This window comes from Tursiops truncatus, chromosome 3, assembly GCF_011762595.2.
Source record: "Tursiops truncatus isolate mTurTru1 chromosome 3, mTurTru1.mat.Y, whole genome shotgun sequence".
In the NCBI taxonomy this organism is placed as follows: Eukaryota; Metazoa; Chordata; class Mammalia; order Artiodactyla; family Delphinidae; genus Tursiops; species Tursiops truncatus.
Window position 1 is genome coordinate 128,140,543 of NC_047036.1, and position 19,904 is coordinate 128,160,446.

The 19,904-nt window shown below is 39.8% G+C and overlaps 2 long non-coding RNA genes across 2 annotated transcripts in view; both read left to right on the forward strand.

Annotated features, from left to right (window-relative positions):
* LOC141278348 (uncharacterized) overlaps nt 1-19,904 on the forward strand; it is a 400,162-nt gene that overhangs the window by 140,416 nt on the left and 239,842 nt on the right. The window lies entirely within an intron of this gene.
* On the forward strand, nt 15,526-16,872 carry LOC141278222 (uncharacterized). The gene is made up of 3 exons (XR_012330568.1): nt 15,526-15,556; nt 16,204-16,260; nt 16,808-16,872. It is a non-coding gene; the product is annotated as an uncharacterized lncRNA (long non-coding RNA).

Sequence of the window (19,904 nt, forward strand, 5' to 3'; positions counted from 1 at the left end):
TGTAAGGTAGTCACTGGCTGTGAGCTACCCCCAGATGGGGGTGTGTGCATAATTTCCTGGACAAGGCCATGTTTGTCAACGGAGAACAGTTCTCCAGAGAAGAGGGACAGAGTGAACCATCAGCTGATGCCTCAGAGAGTCTGGGGTCTGGGTCCTGGACAGCCCAGGAAAGTGGTCCAGGCAGAGCTTTGCAATGTCTTGTATAGTCTACTTCTTGCATTGCTCGTAACCACTTGCTTCTCACGTGTTCATTCCATCCAACCACATCTCCAGGATTCTAGGTTCAAATTTCCTGAGGAAATTTTCAAGAGAAGGGTTAGTGGGATGAACTCCAGAGCTGCTGCTTTCCGTCCTGAGGCTGTGACTCATTCTCATCATCTCCCTTCTCTTTAGCCCACTCTAGACAATTCTCTTTCAGCCAGTACTTCTTAAGTGTTGGATGATCTAGACCCTCATCCCTAAGAGGTCTGAGCCCCCTGGTTAATAAGCCCTTATCAGGCAGTGATTGCTCTACTTTCCCATTTAGAGTTAAAATTGAACATGAGAGTATCAAGAGATGCCCCAGTAGATTATCTGGGTGTCAAATTCCTTCCCGTCTCCCTTAAGTGACGGCCATCCTATCACCTCACGGCCATCAGGATTAATTCTTCCTGACAGTACGAAAACTTTTTTTCTGTGGCTGTTTGTCAATTGACACAGAACCTACAGGTAATCAAGTGGCACCTTTGCTTTAAATTTAGTGGCTTTCTTACTGTGTAAGAAAGCTGGAAGTGTCTACTGCTGGAAGTGTCTACTGCTGGAAGTGTCCCCCTTTGAGCATCAGCACCTCTAGAACCACAGAGCCTAAAGTTGTGGATATAGGAAGCACATATTCTCCTACTGGTCCCTGAGAGTGACAGTGAGAAGACTCACTTCTAATTTCATTCCTTGGTTGCTAGAATATTTACTGCATTCTTTTTTCCCTCTTTCACAGAAAAACTGTGATTCCAAATGCTGCTATAGCTATAAAAGTGCTTTTTAACCTGTTGAACAGAATGGTATTTTAATGTTAGTTTAGTCGATGTTGGTATTCCTCAAGTGACCTGTTTGGAATGAGCCTACATAAAATGACTATTGGTTTAAGAGTAGAATGCCTCCTCAAGGAAGGCACCCCATCCTCAGGGTGTCATCTCTACTTGGCTTTCTGTTCATTGGACGCACCAGGCAGGTTCCCGTCCCAAGGCATTTATACTTGCCGTTTCCTCTGTCTACAGTGTTCTTCCCCTAGACGTCTGCATGGCTCACTCTCTGTCCTTTCAGGTCTTTCCTCAACCATCACCATCTCAGTAATGCCTTCCTTGGCCTTCTACGTAAAATTTTAATCCTGTTCAGAGCAGTCTTCATTTGCTTTCCATGCTCTATTTTGTGTCCTTAGCACCCAACATTATCTATTTATTGCACACTTTACTTCTATATCTTATTTTCTGTCTCATAAACTAAAATAACAAAAGCTCTATCAGGACAAAACAGTGTCTGGTTCTACGTGCTCAGTAATTATTAGAATTAATGAAAAGAAGTCTATTCCATAATTGTTGGTTACTTCTCCACCTTAACCTAGGAATTTCTTGGTTTATGTTGTGAATGTGATGAAATGGGAATTTTCTTCCTGAGCCCCCCAAAAGAGAGTGTATCACTGAAAGTCAAAGAAGATTGAAATTAGAATCAAACCTCTGACCTCAGCAGTCAGGATGCACAGCCTTCAATGGGTCTTGAATATAACTTGGTCACTCTTGTATTTTACAAATGAGGAAATTGAGCCTCAGAGCTAGGAAGCGACTTGCCTCGGATCACGGAAAGCAAGTGGTGTGTGTTGATGGAGAACTCCGTCTCCTCAGTTGCAGTGCAGTGCGCTGTCAATCACGCCTTTCTTGGTCTATTGTTTACAAACTAACATATTCTAATAACTTTTGAACTGAGATGTTCTTAAAATAATAATTGTTATTTTTGAGAGGAAAAATATTTCAGATGTTAGCAAAACCTTGCTTAGCTTTTCATACGTAATTGTTTATACCCAGTAAATGACCGTTATAATATTCGTATATATTAATATACATATTTTTACTACATATAAACATAATAAACTGTTCAATTTTGGCATAGTGCTCATGTTCTAAGAACCCTGAAAGGCAAAGAGTTGTTATTGTATTCATTAAATTATTTAACAAGTATCTATTGAATACCTACTGTGTGCCAGAAATTATCCTAGGTACTGAAACTTGAGGAATTAATAACACATCTGAAGCCCTTGTAGAGGAGACAGATGGTAAACAATTAACAAAAATAATTTCAGATAATATTATGTACTTTGAGGAAAATAAAATAGGGGCATGAAATAGAGATTGGACAAGGAAAATTTTCTAAGAAACTGACATCTTGAAGAGACTGAAGGGAAAGAAGCAATCAGCCACTGATGATGTGGGGACAGAGGGGTGTAGACAGACACCAGCAAGGGCAGAGGTCCATATGCTAGAATAGGTTTCTCATGTTCAAGGAGGAAAAAAAAGGACGAGTTGATTGTGACATTGCAAACAAAAGGAAGGTTGGTAGAATACGAGGTCAGAAAAGAAGCAGGAGTTTGACCATCGAATCTCATAGTCCTGGTGAAGATCTTGGGAAGCCGTAGTGGGAAGTGGTTTAAAGGGGGGATAAGATTTTTAAAATTCCACAATGGTTAATTAGTAGAGAACATGTCTCAGAGGAACGAAAGTAGAAGAAGGAAAGCCAGTAAAATTACAGAAAAAAAAATCAGTCAAGAGATGAAGGTGGCTTGGAGAAAGGAGGTTACCATGGAGATGGAGAGATCATATCATATATCTGTAGGTACCATACCAACCATTGCTTAAGCAACCAGATGGTATGAAGTGTTTGGGTACATGCAAACTCTTGCTGGTATGACAAGGTTAAAATGGCTGGTAGGTGGTGAGGATTCCATCAAAAGAGAATACATGTGTTGCAAATCTAGTTCACTTCATGGATTACTGGTTTAAGAAGATGTTATTTTAAAAAAAAGACGCAGGGAGGATTGTTCTGTGGTCAAAGAAGCGTAGAGAGTAAACCCAACATACTCCCATTTAGAGATTTACAGTGCACAGTAGCATATTAAAAATTCTGAGGAGTCTAGCAGTAAAGAAAAACATTTAACTTTGTCCTTCCCGCACTTTCTTAGATCCACTGATCAAGAAACCCTGCCTATTTCGCTTGCTTACAGAATGCTCACTTGTAAGCTGAGGGGACATGGTTTTTGAAAGATCTGATACAGTGGAAAGAGAACCAGAATCAGAGATCATTACGCTCTACCGCCATCAGTGCCGTTGTTCTGTGTGCTATTGGACATAACACTTTTCTTGTGGGAACCTTAGGTTCCTCATCAGTCAAATACAGGGTCACAATAACTGGTCACTAGCTTCTCTTTCTTTTATCCAGTTGTTTTGTGTAAACCTGTTTTTATATAAATCCTCAAAGGCCGGTTGCTTTATGTGAAGTTGCCAACTCAGCTGAAATGATAGTTTGGTGGTCCTTCTTCAACCCCTTCTCTGTCTCTCTCAGCTGATGACTTTCTCTCTTTATACTATCTGAGCATTTTTACCATCTTCACTTGGAAATAAGACAGTTAGTAGCTGGATTAGAATTGCTGCTGGCCCAACGTCTGAATCTCCTAGGAGAAGAGTTATAATACTGGGAAGGTGGGACAGAGACCAATCGGATTTAGAGTAGAGCTGGTATACTCAGCGGTTACTAGGCAACTGCGCGGGGCTGGATGGAATGAATGTTGATACCCAGACTGTGTCTTGTAAGCTATTTGCTTCACATCTCAAGGGCTACGTTTCTTAGCAAAAAAGATTGAGTGATGAGAAAACATTCTCTTGTTGTTCAGAACATTTTCTGGAAAAAATGAAAATACAAGCCATGTTTCTGCAGGTTGAAGGCTCTGTTAACTCTATTGACCAAAAGATCTATCTTCCCTCGCTCCCTCCCTCCCTCCCTCCCTCTCTTCCTCTCTCTCTTCCTTCCTTGCTTTTCTTTTTCCTTTCTCCTTTGAGAAATGGGTAATCATTCTCTATTTCTCAGAGCCTTGAACATTCCTTAGCTGTGCCTTTGGGAACCACCAGCAAGCCTGAGAAATAGGCAGAACCAAGGAAGACCATCAGGCTGGTAGAGGAAATGGGGTTAAAAAGCCATGAAAGCGGGCTTCCCTGGTGGCGAGCGGTTGAGAGTCCGCCTGCCAATGCAGGGGACACGGGTTCGTGCCCCGGTCCGGGAAGATCCCACATGCCGCGGAGCGGCTGGGCCCGTGAGCCATGGCCGCTGAGGCTGCGCATCCGGAGCCTGTGCTCCGCAACGGGAGAGGCCACAACAGTGAGAGGCCCGTGTACCGCAAAAAAACAAACAAAAAGCCATGAAAGTGTAGAGGTAGAAGAGAGAATGAGAGAAAGTTTAAGAGAAAAATTGATGAAGAAGTACTTTATTTTTAGAAGGTAAGTTGGGAAGAAGAAGCAGTTTCAAACTGGTGTTAATGCTTTCAGTTCGAAGAGATATAACGGCTGCTAAGCCAAGTCCATTGGGGTCTCTATCCCTTTCCTTGTTACCGGATATGGTAGTAATAGAAGAAAAAGTATTAAACAATCTATCTCCATACGAGAGAACTTTGTCTTTGGTAGCTCATTGTGCGAGCTTTTCCTCAGATCTTGGTAATCCATTTTAGGGAGGGAGGTGGATATAGCATGAGAAGGTAGAGTGAACTGGAGAGGGAAAACCTCACCCAGGATAGGAGAAACGAATAGGTTGGAGATGCAAGGACGGGGCAAAAAAAATAGAGAGTCACGAGGGGAGTTAATGATGGCAAGAATTTTAGTGAGGTTGAGAGTGAATTGGGACAGAAAAAGTCTTTGGAGCAGGTGTGGGGTGATGACAGGGGAAAGATGATTTGAAAGAATATTTCTATGGACTGTGAATTGGAGCTCTTTTTCTGTTCTTGAGGAACAGAAGTAAAGATTGTCATTGCTTGTAATTGCTTCTGATTGCTGTCTATTTACCATGACACAGCAAAGACTAGGTGACCTACAGTCACAGTTTATATGAGGATTACACAAAAGATGGCAAGCAGTGGAAAAGCTGAATGGGGAAAATGGGAAGAGTACATATATATAGAAGTAAGTGCATAGTAAAGGAACTGTGAAATGTTTACTGTTTTCACCAAAGACTTAAAATTCTAAGCAAGAAGATTTAGATCTACATGCAGTTCTGAATTGTAGACGTGTACTATGAAAATATTTTGACATTCACATTACCCGACAAATCCAATTGCTCATTTTTAAGAACATGTTGGCTGTGGAATCTTTATGGCTTACTGTAAGAACACATCTCCTGAGGGAGAAGAATAAATGGAGCAGATTTCCTGGTCTTGGCGTCTGTGATTTAATGATTCAGTACCTTTGAAACAAATTTTAAAATACTTGATACCAATTATGCACCCTTATCCCAGCACACTGTAGTCACTGGCTTTGCCCTCCTGACATTGACTTTCCGTCAATGTTTTCCACATTACTTGCTGTCTTACTTCCTAGGCTGCGTCCAAAGAGGCTAGACATAATGAAATCATTATCTTATTTCTGTTTACGTCAGTGTCCACCAGGGCCTCGCACTGCCAGCAATAATTACCCCAGAGCTCTGGTGAAAGTTCAGTACTGTTTGAAGAAAAGTATCGGTATAGGGAATTGTTTCACACATTTATGTGTTCCATAGGACACTGAGCATGCAAAATACTGTTCGGTCAGAAGATTCCGTAGTCACATCTATTTGATACATACTTGAAGCAATGCTGGTATAAGGTAAAATAACATTGGGTGAAGCACGAAGGGACTTGATTTCTAGTACTAGTCATACACTTAGCCCTCTGTATGTCCTTGGCAAGCCACTGCCTCTCTGTAGGACTGTAAAATGGAGGTCACATTATTTGTCTTCCCTGTGAGAGAGGGTTGTAGCCTACCATTTGGTTATAGTTTCTAGGTTAAAGTCTTGGCTCTATGGTCAGAGAGCCTTTATTGGTATTCCAGCTCTACTTCCTAAAGCTGTGTGACTAGGTCAAGTTACTAAACTTACCTGAGCTTTAGTTAATCCTTAGATGTGAATAATACATGCATCTCATAGGGTTGTTAGACTTAAATATAAAAGAATTAATTATCCTCATAGTACTACTTAAATACTTATTAGAACAGTCACAATAGCAATACGATAATTAGCAGCAAGAATGATTATAATTATTAAATTTATTGTTTAAAGAAAAAACACTGATAATAGTAGCAGTAACAACAGAGTAACTATGGTTTATTAAGCACTTCTTTTCCAGGGACTATTCTAAGAGCTTTACTTCATTATCTTATTTAATTACCAGAAAATCCTATAAGGAAGTTATCTAATTATCCCCATTTTAGGGAGAAGGATGCTGTGGTTCATAAAAGTTAAAGTTGCTCAGTCTCAGTCAGTAAGCGGCAGAGTGAGACATGCAGCTGTCCTGTCCAGTGCCAGAGGCTTTAAAGCTAACCTCTCCCCAGGTTCAATGTCCTTTCAACCTGCCCCTTGGTGCTCTTAGCCTCTCTGCCCTCCACCTAGGTAAGGGCTCTGAAGGGAGCAAACTGGGAGTTCTCTTTAGAGTTCATTAGCAAATCATTACAAATGAAAATTAAAGACGTGTGGACAGGATAAGAAGTGCTAGAAGTACTTAGATTTCCCTACTGATTTTTTTTCTTTCTTAATGGCAATATTTATTTAAATGTCTAACTGTAATTGAGAAGATAGTGCCGTAACTTGAATGTAAAGAGAGAATTTAAGTACTGATTACTGATTTAAAAAATGAATAAATAAAGTGGATAGCGCTGAGTTCTCAGAGAGGTTATTGCACTGTGAAGTCTGTGAAGGCAGGAGCTGAGACCTCTTTGACGCGTAGTGCGTGTTTTGGAAGTGTTGGAAAGAGGGTTTGAAGCTTTGTAGGTCTTGGAAGAAAAATGGGCAAGATTGCCATCTAGTGGACTCTGAGTCAACTTCAGCTCAAAAAATACTAGCAGTGTTTGAGTGAAATTTATCTAAAGTGGTAAGTAACACTAATGGGTAATTTATTCAGATATACGACAGAGAAATATTACCTGGGTCAGACCAATACTCACGCTGAATTGTGAGTTGGCAGAATCAGAAGACTAAGGAGCATTTTAGCGGTTCAGATGCATAGGACGTGAGCGCAAAAGAGAATCTGAGATTAACGTATTTAATCTCCTCCTTTTACGGCCCAGGGAAGGACAGCAACTCATTTAGGTTCACCCGAGCATGGTAACTAGTCAGCAGGCTTCTTAATTTCATGTCCAGTGCTTAGACTTTTATATCCATCCCAAACTTATAAGTTCTCCCAGTTAGCCACTATAAATTCAGTTACAAAAGAAGATAGATGTGATAAGTGGTAAATTCTCCCAACTCTTTTGGAAACGTCTCTGTGCATACCATGAAAGCACTACTTATGGCATAGTATTGAAACATACCCGTATCTTACTGAGGGGTCAGAAGTGTTTGTCTGTATCTGCTGTGTAGGAATTTGCTAAGTACACACATCTGAAGAGTGTATTATGGGACTGTTGTGATTTTGTTGACTTTCATTCTATCCCCATACAGCCATTAACTTTTGACTCTTGTGCCTATGTTTTTCATAGAAGCTGGAGGGGATAGAAATGACAAAAAGAGTGTTACCACATGTAAATGTCATATTTAAGATACAGAGGAGGAATGTAACCCCTGTTTTGAATCATGGCTGTGTTCCTTCCAGGCTGTATTATATGGAGTTAGTTTCTTTGTTTCTCCGTCTCTAGAATGGAGCTGGTGATAATGTGTACTTCAGCTCAGGGTCTCTTGAGATTTAAGAGATGAAGCACAATACTCTATCACAATTCCCAATCAGTTGATCTCTCTGTTTCTCTCTGTTTGTCTCTCTGTGTCTCTCTTTCTATCCCCCTCACCCCTCCCTGGGAAAAGAAAGTTTTCATTTTTAAAATTGTCTTTCTTGCCTTTTCTCCTTAAATTCCAAACCTGTAGAACAGTTGAAAGAATAATTTATACCCAAATACCCTTCTCCTAGGTTCACCAGTTGTTAATATTTGAAAGTTGTGTATATTACACCCTCCACTCGTAAGTTCTTCTGCATGCATCACCTAAAAATAAGGACATTTTCAATATAACCATAATACCATTAACATAACTAAAAAGTTGCCAATAATTATGTAATATTGTCTAATATTATTTATATTCAAATTCCTTTAATTGTCCCATGAATGTTTTTACATCATTATTTTTCAGTCCAGGATCCAACCAAGGTTACTGTATTACATTTGGTTCTTATGTCTCTTTGGTTTCTTATAATTTAGTATGGTACCCCTCAAACTAAATGTTTTGTTTTCCATGATGTTGACTTTTTGAAGATTCAGGAGGCAGATTATAACTCCTGGTGATACTAAATTTGATCATTGATTCAGCTGGAAACTGCAGGTTACTTCTGTTGTAAAGGTATATTCTTCTGGTTATATTAAATATATTTGGGGTGATACTTCGGGCCTGTGTGAACATTCTGTTTTCAGATTTTTTTTTTTTTTTTTTTTTTTTGCAATACGCGGGCCTCTCACCGTTGTGGCCTCTCCCGTTGCGGAGCACAGGCTCCGGATGTGCAGGCTCAGCGGCCATGGCTCACGGGCCCAGCCACTCCGCAGCATGCGGGATCCCCCCGGACCGGGGCACAAACCCGCGCCCCCCGCATCGGCAGGCGGACTCCCAACCACCGCACCACCAGGGAAGCCCCTGACTCCTGTTGTTTTGAATGGACTAAAGAGGGAGAGTGAAAATAAGGGGGACCAGTTTAGAGGCTGTTGTAACAATCCAGTTGAGAGATGATGATGATTTAGACCAGGATGAGGGTAATGGATTGAATGAGAGGTGGTCAGATTCGGAGTATATGGTTGAAGGCAGGGGCTGTGGGATTTCCTAATGGGTGAAATAAGTGACTGAGAGAAGTCATGATGTGGTCAATCGATTGGGCTGAGCATTTGGGTTGATAGTACTGGAGGGAGGATGGATACAAAGAATCAATGTCTTAGAGCATTTTCTTTTTAATAAACTATTTTTGAGAGGAAATTTTAGGTTCATAGCAAAATTGAGAAGAAAATACAGCGAGTACCCATATATACCTCCCTAAACATATGCACAGATTCCCCTGCTATCAGCATTTCACTGCAGCGGTAGATTGTTACAATCTGTGGCACGTGATTATCACCCAAAGTCCATAGTTTACATCAGGTTTCACTCATGGTGTTACATAATCTGCGGGTTTTGACAAATAAAAATGACCTGTGTCCAGCTTCACAGTATCACACAGAATAGTTTCACTGCCCTAAAATTCTCTGTGCTCTACCCTATTCATCCTTCCTCCCCACAACCTTGGTAACCACTGACCTTTACTGTCTCCATAGTTTTTTGTTTTTTCAGAATGTCATATAATTGGAATCATACAATATGTAGCCTGTTAATAATTTTTTTGTCTTTTAGTAATATGTGTTTAAAGTTCTTCCATGTCTTTTCATGGCTTGATAACTTCCTTTTAATGCTTAATAGTACTCAGTTGTCTGAATTGTCCCATAGTTTGTTTATCCATCACCTACTGAAAGGCATCTTGGTGGCTTCCAAGTTTTGGTAATTGTGAGTAAAGCTGCTGTAAACATCCATGTGCTGGTTTTTGTGTGGACATAAATTTCCAGCTCATTTGGGTAAAAACCAAGGAGCACGATCACTGGATTGTATGGCAAAACTATGTTTAGTCTTGTAAAAAACTTGGAGCATTTTTTATTGTATTAAATTCCATACACACATCCTCTTATTACCTCCTCTATGTCATATATATGCTACCACATCTAATTGGTTGTAGGCTACTGCCACTTCTATATCAAGCCTTCTTTTCATTGCCTTACAAATTCTTTTGTTTCTCCAAGATTTATGGAATGATGTGGGTGCCGTCTAGTGGACATAAAATGTATTTTGATAGAATGAGAACAACCACAAAAAGATTGATTAAAAATAACTAAATTGAAATCTTATTCAATTGTGCTAAATAAGAAAAACGTTTCAATGCTTTGGACATTGAACCCATGTTTGGACTACAATGGGGTCCAAAACTAGGCAAGGCATTGTAGAGGAAAGAAATAAGCAAAGATTAGTCAGCAAGTTAATATCCTGAATATCTGAATTTGTTCACCAAAATGATTTGGGGTCTGCATACATATACAGAGATTTTTCGTGTGTGTGTGTGTGAGAGAGAGAGAGAGAGAGAGGGAGGGAGAGGGAGAAGAGAATATTAAAGAATAAAACATGGCGATTGTCTTCAAGAAAAAGTGCAAGATGCAATGATTATTTAAATTGTAAATTATAAATGGAAGGAGAGGGAAACGCAGAGGGCAGAGGGCTCAGGGAAGGTGTCGCTAAAACACTGTGAACTGACATGGGTCTTAAAATATGAAGAAGATATGAATAGGTAACAGGGAGAACATCATGAGGAGAGGATAAATTCAGAGCAGTAGAAAGCAAAGTTTGAATTCTAGACATCCATCCAGAATACCAGTATCTATTTGTTTTAACCCATTTGGACTTAAAGAAGAGGTAGAAAGGGTAAGTGAATTAATTCAATTTCTATAGGAGACTCTAACGAAGAGTAATTGTAATAGTAATAAAAGATGATGCTAGTATTAACAATGATGGTGATAGTAAGAGCTAACCCTGATGTATTGCAGTTACTCATATATGTAGTCATTGTTCTAATTACTTTTACATACATTTTCTCATTTAAACTTCATAACAATCCTGTGAGGTAGGTATTATAATATTTCTCATTTTAATTTGAGGAAACTGAGACAGCAATTTTTTTTTATAACTTTCACTAAATCGCAAAGTTAATAAGTAGAGGAGTCTGGATTCAGACCCCAAAGTCGGCTTTCTAAGAATTATGATCACTTGAATTCTGCTAGATAGAGTGAAGCAGTTGGGATGGACAGACTTAGAAACCTGAACTGTGGGTCTTGTTCTGTGATTTACATACCTTGGGAAAAATCCCATCCTGTTCCTAGGCTTTAGTTTCCTCATCTACTTAGTAAGCATATCAAACCATGTTGCCTCTGACGTGTCGCTGAGTTCTAAAATATGTTGATTATATTTAGCTAGGGTGTTCAGTGTTTTGTTCTGATAGCTGAAAAAATCCCAACCCTTGAGAATTTATGTTCAAATATAGGGATAATATAATGTGCTCCTAATTGATGACACCTCTTTCCTGACTTACATGTGAGGTAGGGGTTTAGACTGCCCTACGTGGACAACCCTATTGCTGTTTTGGGGGCGAGGGTGGTGCTGTGGATTGGAATAGTGTCGGAGAGCCAGCTCAGTGAGAAGGGCAGCCATGGAAGACTCTTCATCCTTGCCTCGCTTCTCCTTCACCACTCAAATCTATGGAGTCCTGTTGACAGAACTCACAAAGCTCTCAAATCCGTCGGAAGCTCTGTCGAATCTCTACAAACTTCTCTTGAGTCTGCTCAGAGCACTCCCTCTCTTTATCCTGACTCAGGACATCATCCTTGTCTCCTAACGGGTCTCCTGGCTCCAGTATGGCTCCTTTCCATTCGTTGTTTCTCTCCGTGGGCCGAGTTAGCCAACCGGATGATTCTTCTTCTGACGCTCCTCCAGTGGCTTTTCACAGTGCACTTGGGTTGAGCACCTAAAATTCTCATTTCTTTCATGTGGTTTAGGAGGCATTTCCTGTTTGGAACACTGCTTGCATTCCAGCCCAGGCTACGCCACTCCCTGTTGAATTTTACCTTTTATCCATTTCTTTCCACGTATTCTTTGACCTCCAGGCTTCTACAACAGGCTGTTCCTGGAATAGGCCCCCTCCACAGCCCTCACCCCAACACCACCCCGAGGAACTGCGTCTGGCACTAGGTTTCACCTGAGTTTCACCATCCTTGAAAAGCTCCCCTAACTTCCATCCTTGCCGTAGCTGACCCTTCTGTATGTGGCCATGACATCCTTCAGTGCACTGGTCCTAGCACCTACCATATGATGAGGCTGTTGCCTGAAGGACCATATGCTGTTACCATCATTGCCTACTGGACTCTAAGAACCGCAGAGGCAAGAACTGAACCTGCCTTGTTCACACCAGTGTTTCCCGTTAGAGAGCAGTGCCTACTACGAAGCACATGCCTAACGAGTGAATGAATGAGCGCGGGAGGGAAACAATCAAATGAAAAATCACATTTAAATACCTCAAAGGTTTATGGAAGGCCAGGGTTACGTGGGGACTTCAGCTCATATAGCTGAACTCCCATATAGAGCCTGCCTGCTTTGCACACACTGTGCAAAGCACCCAGCATCAGCTAGTCATAGACACGATAAACCCCAGAGCTACAGAAACCTTCAGCCTCTGCTGCTCTTTGGAATGTTCTGACCCAGAGACTCCCCACTGAGCTGCTGAGCAACATCACCTAGGCCTGTGAGCCCCTTGTGATTCCCTCTCCCAGGAATACCTTGCCTTCTTCCCCTGTGGTTGGTGGCCCCCTCTTGTAGTGCCCACTGGAAGGTCTCGTGCTTTGAGGGACTTGCCTCCAATCCCTTCCCCTCATTTAAACTCTCAGAGCATTACCCAAATAAAGCTGCTTGTGCTACTGCCACCTTGTGGTCACTTTTTTCCCATCATCGGTGGCAAAATGCCTTGAACTCTTTTAACAGTCTTTAAAATGAGGTTGAGGTGTTTTTTTTTTTAACATCTTTATTGGGGTATAATTGCTTTACAATGGTGTGTTAGTTTCTGCTTTATAACAAAGTGAATCAGTTATACATATACATATGTTCCCATATCTCTTCCCTCTTGCGTCTCCCTCCCTCCCACCCTCCCTATCCCACCCCTCCAGGCGGTCACAAAGCACTGAGCTGATCTCCCTGTGATGCGGCTGCTTCCCACTGGCTATCTACCTTACGTTTGGTAGTGTATATATGTCCAGGCCTCTCTCTCGCTTTGTCACAGCTCACCCTTCCCCCTCCCCATATCCTCAAGTCCATTCTCTAGTAAGTCTATGTCCTTATTCCTGTCTTACCCCTAGGTTCTTCATGACATTTTTTTTTCTTAAATTCCATATATATGTGTTAGCATACGGTATTTGTCTTTCTCTTTCTGACTTACTTCACTCTGTATGACAGACTCTAGGTCTATCCACCTCATTACAAATAGCTCAATTTCGTTTCTTTTTATGGCTGAGTAATATTCCATTGTATAGATGTGCCACATCTTCTTGATCCATTCATCTGATGATGGACACTTAGGTTGTTTCCATCTCCGGACTTTTGTAAATAGAGCTGCAATGAACATGTTGGTACATGACTCTTTTTGAATCATGGTTTTCTCAGGGTATATGCCCAGTAGTGGGATTGCTGGGTCATATGGTAGTTCTATTTGTAGTTTTTTAAGGAACCTCCATACTGTTCTCCATAGTGGCTGAAGCAATTCACATTCCCACCAGCAGTGCAAGAGTGTTCCCTTTTCTCCACACCCTCTCCAGCATTCATTGTCTCTAGATTTTTTGATGATGGCCATTCTGACTGGTGTGAGATGATATCTCATTGTAGTTTTGATTTACATTTCTCTAATGATTAATGATGTTGAGCATTCTTTCATGTGTTTGTTGGCAGTCTGTATATCTTCTTTGGAGAAATGTCTATTTAGGTCTTCTGCCCATTTTTGGATTGGGTTGTTTGTTTTTTTGTTATTGAGCTGCATGAGCTGCCTGTAAATTTTGGAAATAATCCTTTGTCAGTTGCTTCATTTGCAAATATTTTCTCCCATTCTGAGGGTTGTCTTTTGGTCTTGTTTATGATTTCCTTTGCTGTGCAAAAGCTTTGAAGTTTCATTAGGTCCCATTTGTTTATTTTTGTTTTTATTTCCCTTTCTCTAGGAGGTGGGTCAAAAAGGATCTTGCTGTGATTTATGTCATAGAGTGTTCTGCCTATGTTTTCCTCTAAGAGTTTGATAGTTTCTGGCCTTACATTTAGGTCTTTAATCCATTTTGAGCTTATTTTTGTGTATGGTGTTAGGGAGTGATCTAATCTCATACTTTTACATGTACCTGTCCAGTTTCCCCAGCACCACTTATTAAAGAGGCTGTCCTTTCTCCACTGTACATTCCTGCCTCCTTTATCAAAGATTAGGTGACCATATGTGCATAGGTTTATCTCTGGGCTTTCTATCCTGTTCTATTGATCTTTCTGTTTTTGTGCCAGTACCATACTGTCTTGATTACTGTAGCTTTGTAGTATAGTCTGAAGTCAGGGAGCCTGATTCCTCCAGCTCCATTTTTCGTTCTCAAGATTGCTTTGGCTATTCGGGGTCTTTTGTGTTTCCATACAAATTGTGAATTTTTTTGTTCTAATTCTGTGAAAAATGCTAGTGGTAGTTTGCTAGGATTGCATTGAATCTGTAGATTGTGTTGGGTAGTAGAGTCATTCTCACAATGTTGATTCTTCCAATCCAAGAACATGGTATATCTCTCCATCTATTTGTATCATCTTTAATTTCTTTCATCAGTGTCTTATAATTTTCTGCATACAGGTCTTTTGTCTCCTTAGGTAGGTTTATTCCTAGGTATTTTATTCGTTTTGTTGCAGTGGTAAATGGGAGTGTTTTCTTGATTTCACTTTCAGATTTTTCATCATTAGTGTATAGGAATGCCAGAGATTTCTGTGCATTAATTATTTATCCTGCAACTTTACCAAATTCATTGATTAGCTCTAGTAGTTTTCTGGTAGCATCTTTAGGATTCTCTATGTATAGTATCATGTCATCTGCAAACAGTGACAGTTTTACTTCTTCTTTTCCTATTTGGATTCCTTTTACTTCCTTTCCTTCTCTGATTGCTGTGGCTAAAACTTCCAAAACTGTGTTGAATAAGAGTGGTGAGAGTGGGCAGCCTTGTCTTGTTCCTGATCTTAGTGGAAATGGTTTCAGTTTTTCACCATTGAGGATGATGTTGGCCTGGTTTTGTCATATGTGGCCTTTATTATGTTGAGGAAAGTTCCCTCTTTGCCTACTTTCTGCAGGGTTTTTATCACAAATGGGTGTTGAATTTTGTTGAAAGCTTTCTCTGCATCTATTGAGATGATCATATGGTTTTTCTCCTTCAATTTGTTAATATGGTTTATCACATTGATTGATTTGCATATATTGAAGAATCCTTGCATTCCTGGAATAAATGAGGTTGAGTTTTATCTTAAGAGTAACGGGAAGTAATTGAAGGGTTGTAATCATAGGGGTGACATGATCTTACATTCTAATATATGTCTTAGTTGGAGAGGACCAAGAGGGGAATAAGACCAGTTAAGAGGCTGCTGTTGTAATCTGGGTGAGTGGAGATGGGGCTAGGATTAGGACAGCACTAATGGAGATGGAGAGAAGGAGATGAAGGTAAGATAAATTTCAAAGATGAAGTCAGTAGGACTTCCTGATGGATTAGAAGAGGGGAAATAAAGATCAAAGATAAATATTTGAGCAGCTCGATGGATGTCATGCCCATTTAAAAGGTGAACAAGATGAGGAGGAACAGATCTGTGGATTTAAGGAGAAGTAAATTAAAAAGCCAGTCTTTGATGTATTAAGCTTAAAAACATTAATAGTGACACCCCCCCATCCTGTCTCTGGAAGCTTATAGAATCTACTCTCAGCAGCATCCTACAGTGTCATTGTGTGAGGGTGCCTTGGAATAAGTTTGTTTCATCTGTTGTTCTGAGAATTTGATCTGTCACTACATGCCCTTTGAGTGTAAAACATTTTTTTGCAATAATTTTGTCAGTTTACTTCTCTAAATTTACTTTTTTTTTTCCTTTGTAGAATTCTTTTTATTTGGATTGGAATGCCTAGTCTGGTTCCTTAATTTAAAAGGAAAAAACATTTTTTTTGAACTAGAGAAGTGAATTTTGCCAAAGTGGTTTTATTTATTTATTTATTTAAAATGTTTTTAATTTTATAGTGGAGTATAGTTGATTAACAATGTTGTGTTACTTTCAGGTGTACAGCAAAGTGATTCAGTTATACATGTATCTATTCTTTTTCAGATTCTTTTCCCATTTAGATTATTACAAAATATTGAGCAGAGTTCCCTGTGCTATACAGTAGGTCCTTGTTGGTTATCTATTTTAAATATAGCAGTGTGTACATGTCACTACTTTCTATGTTCTCTCTCTGTCTCTTTGCTATACTTTCTAGTTTCCCTAAGCTTTATTTTCTAGTCCTTTTGTGAGACTGAAATTTCTGCTGATCTTTTTAATATGTAAGAACTCTGTTGGTTTTCAGAAACATACCAATTTTCACATCCTATTCATGTTTTATTGATGAGAAATCTGCTGCTAATGCTCTGAAAGTTTTGGGGGATATCATCATGATTTTATTTAAGCTTCTTTTCATTTCTTGGCTTTCTATCAGTGGCATTTTATACTGGGGCCTTGATCTTTTCTAAAAGTGATTTTGTAAGATATTTGTGTTCCTTGATGTTTTTTTCTTATTTAAGACCGGGACACTTGAAATCAAGTGGAATTTAGGGTGTGAGATTGGTGCTCCTCAGCAGTGGGTTTTACTGAGGGTAATCTGGAGGGACCATTTTCTTGGCAGGGTATCCTCACAATGTGAATATCTGTAGGTTTTTCCTCTTACACTCATCAGATTTCCAGAGGAGATTCTCCTGATGTCCTGCCTGAAGGGATAGGCCAGGCTGCTAGTTTTCTGAGACCAAGAAGGAACAGAGGATGCCAGGACTCAACATTCAGTAGTAACTATTGGCAGTCTGAAAAAGAAGAAACATCCAAAAAGGAAAGAGAAGAAGAACCTAGTACCCCATCATTCATAACCAAAAAGCAGTCAACCTACAGTTGAATCGGGAAGGGGAAAGGAAGCTCACTTTGACTTAAAGATTAAAGTGTTAATCAACACATTTGACTGGAAACTGCTTGTTACTGAATTGAGACAAAGTTTCATATCTTAAAGATGGCCTGACTTTTTGTTATCTAAATGTGACAAGAAAAGTCTTGGGGACTACAAGAATTTTCATTCAGGGATAAAGAAAGGTCACCCACTGAGCAGGGTAAAAGAGGAAATTGCAACTTTTATGATAAATCCTCATGGTTCCTATTTATTTCAGTGCCTCAGTAATGCATAATTAAAAATCTAAGGTTAACTAGCATATTAACCTTTTCTACTAAAATTACAAGGGATTTAGAGTATTTTATCTCTGACCGCTCCCAATTTACATGCAATTTTTCTGTAGTGTTTATCACTTTTTGAAGCCCACAATTGATACTTTTTTCATACAATGTTTATATTTTCACATTTATCAACTTTGCCCCCTTTTAAAAAATTTCAGAACTTCTATCTAGGTCATCTTTTAATTTTTCATAATTGTGAAATACATCCTTTAGGAATTTCTGAAGGTTCTGCTGGTGGCAATCTCTCAGAATTTATTTGCTGAAAACATTATTTTTAGATAGCTTTATTGGGTTCCTGTTTCTAGATTGGCATTTACTCTGGCTTCCATTTTTGCTGTTAGGAAGCCTACTGTTAGTCGAATTGTTCTTTCTTGCAGGAAATCCATCTCTTCCCCCTGACTGATATTTATTTATTTATTATTTTATATGGGACTATAGTTGATTTACAATGTTGTAGTAGTTTCAGGTGTACAACAAAGTGATTCAGTTATACATATACATATATCCATTCTTTTCCAGATTATTTTCCCATATAGGTTATTACAGAATACTGAGTAGAGTCCCCTGTGCTATACAGTAGGTTCTTGGTGATTATCTCTTTTATATATAGAACTGTGTATATGTTATTCCCAAACTCCTAATTTATCTCTCTCCCCAACCTTTCCCCTTTGGTAACTATAAGCTTGTTTTCGAAGTCTATGGGTCTGTTTCTGTTTTGTAATTAAGTCCATTTGTATCATTTTTAGGATTCCACATATAAGTGATATCATATGATATTTGTCTTTCTCTGACTTCATTTAGTTTGATAATCTCTGGATCCATCCATGTTGTTGCAAATGGCCTTATTTCATTCTTTTTTGTGGCTGAGTAGTATTCTGTTGTATATATGTACCACATCTTCTTTATCCATTTATCTGTCGATGGACACTTAGGTTGCTTCCATGTCCTGGCTATTGTAAATAGAGCTGCAGTGAACATTGTGGTACGTGACTTTTTTTTTTTTTTACATTGGAGTATAATTGCTTTATAATGGTGTGTTAGTTTCTGCTTTATAACAAAGTGAATCAGTTATACATATACATATGTTCCCATATCTCTTCCCTCTTGCGTCTCCCTCCCTCCCACCCTCCCTATCCCACCCCTCTAGGTGGTCACAAAGCACTGAGCTGATCTCCCTGTGCTATGTGGCTGCTTCCCACTAGCTATCTACCTTACATTTGGTAGTGTATATATGTCAGTGCTACTCTCTCACTTTGTCACAGCTTACCCTTCCCCCTCCCCATATCCTCAAGTCTGTTCTCTAGTAGGTTTGTGTCTTTATTCCTGTCTTACCCCTAGGTTCTTCATGACATTTTTTTTTTCTTAGATTCCATATTATATGTGTTAGCATACGGTATTTGTCTTTCTCTTTCTGACTTACTTCACTCTGTATGACAGACTCTAGGTCCATCCACCTCACTACAAATAACTCAATTTCGTTTCTTTTTATGGCTGAGTAATATTCCATTGTATATATGTGCCACATCTTCTTTATCCATTCATCTGTCAATGGACACTTAGGTTGTTTCCATCTCCGGGCTATTGTAAATAGAGCTGCAATGAATATTTTGGTATATGACTCTTTCTGAATTTTGGTTTTCTCAGGGTATATGCCCAGTAGTGGGATTGCTGGGTCATATGGTAGTTCTATTTGTAGTTTTTTCAGGAACCTCCATACTGTTCTCCATAGTGGCTGTATTAATTTACATCCCCACCAACAGTGCAAAAGGGTCCCCTTTTCTCCACACCCTCTCCAGCATTTATTATTTGTAGACTATTTGAAGATGGCCTCCTGACCGGTGTGAGGTGATACCTCATTGTAGTTTTGATTTGCATTTCTCTAATAATTAGCAATTTTGAGCATCTTTTCACGTGCTTTTTGGCCATCTGTATGTCTGACTGATTTTTTAAATCCTTTTCTTTGAATTAATGCTTTGCAGTTACACTACGCGGTGCTCAGATGTGCTCTTTCTTGTGATTTTTCCTACTTTGTCATACATCGAGCTTAATCCTCCTGTTTGGGTTGTGGTAGTGCTGCTTCTAACTGTGCCTGGTGTTCAGCAATCTTCTTTTTACCCTCCCAGGGGATAAACCTCTAATGCTCTGGCAGAATGGAAGGAGGGGAGGAACACTTGCCTGAATTTGTGGAATGAGAAAGGGGATTGGTTTAATTGCTGGAGGCAACAGGCCCTGGGCCTTGAGTCGTGCCTGGGAAAGAGAAAGTGGTCTAGGTCTAATTGAAGTCCCCTCTGAGGATACAAAGGCATGAATCCTTGGGTGTAAACACAAAACCCATGATAGACATGGAAGCATGGAGACATTTTTTAAAAAACATGCTGCCCAAGAGGATAGCCTGGCAGAATACAGGAAGCCCAGCATTAAAAGCCTGTGGGGTGTATTTTTGGGAGTAAAAGATGAAAGTGGGGTTGGGAGCAGCCGGATGGAGAAGCACTGATACTACTGGAGAGGAGCTGGGATGGGAGGGGCTGGCGTGGGAGGCTGGAGCACTCCAGGAAGTA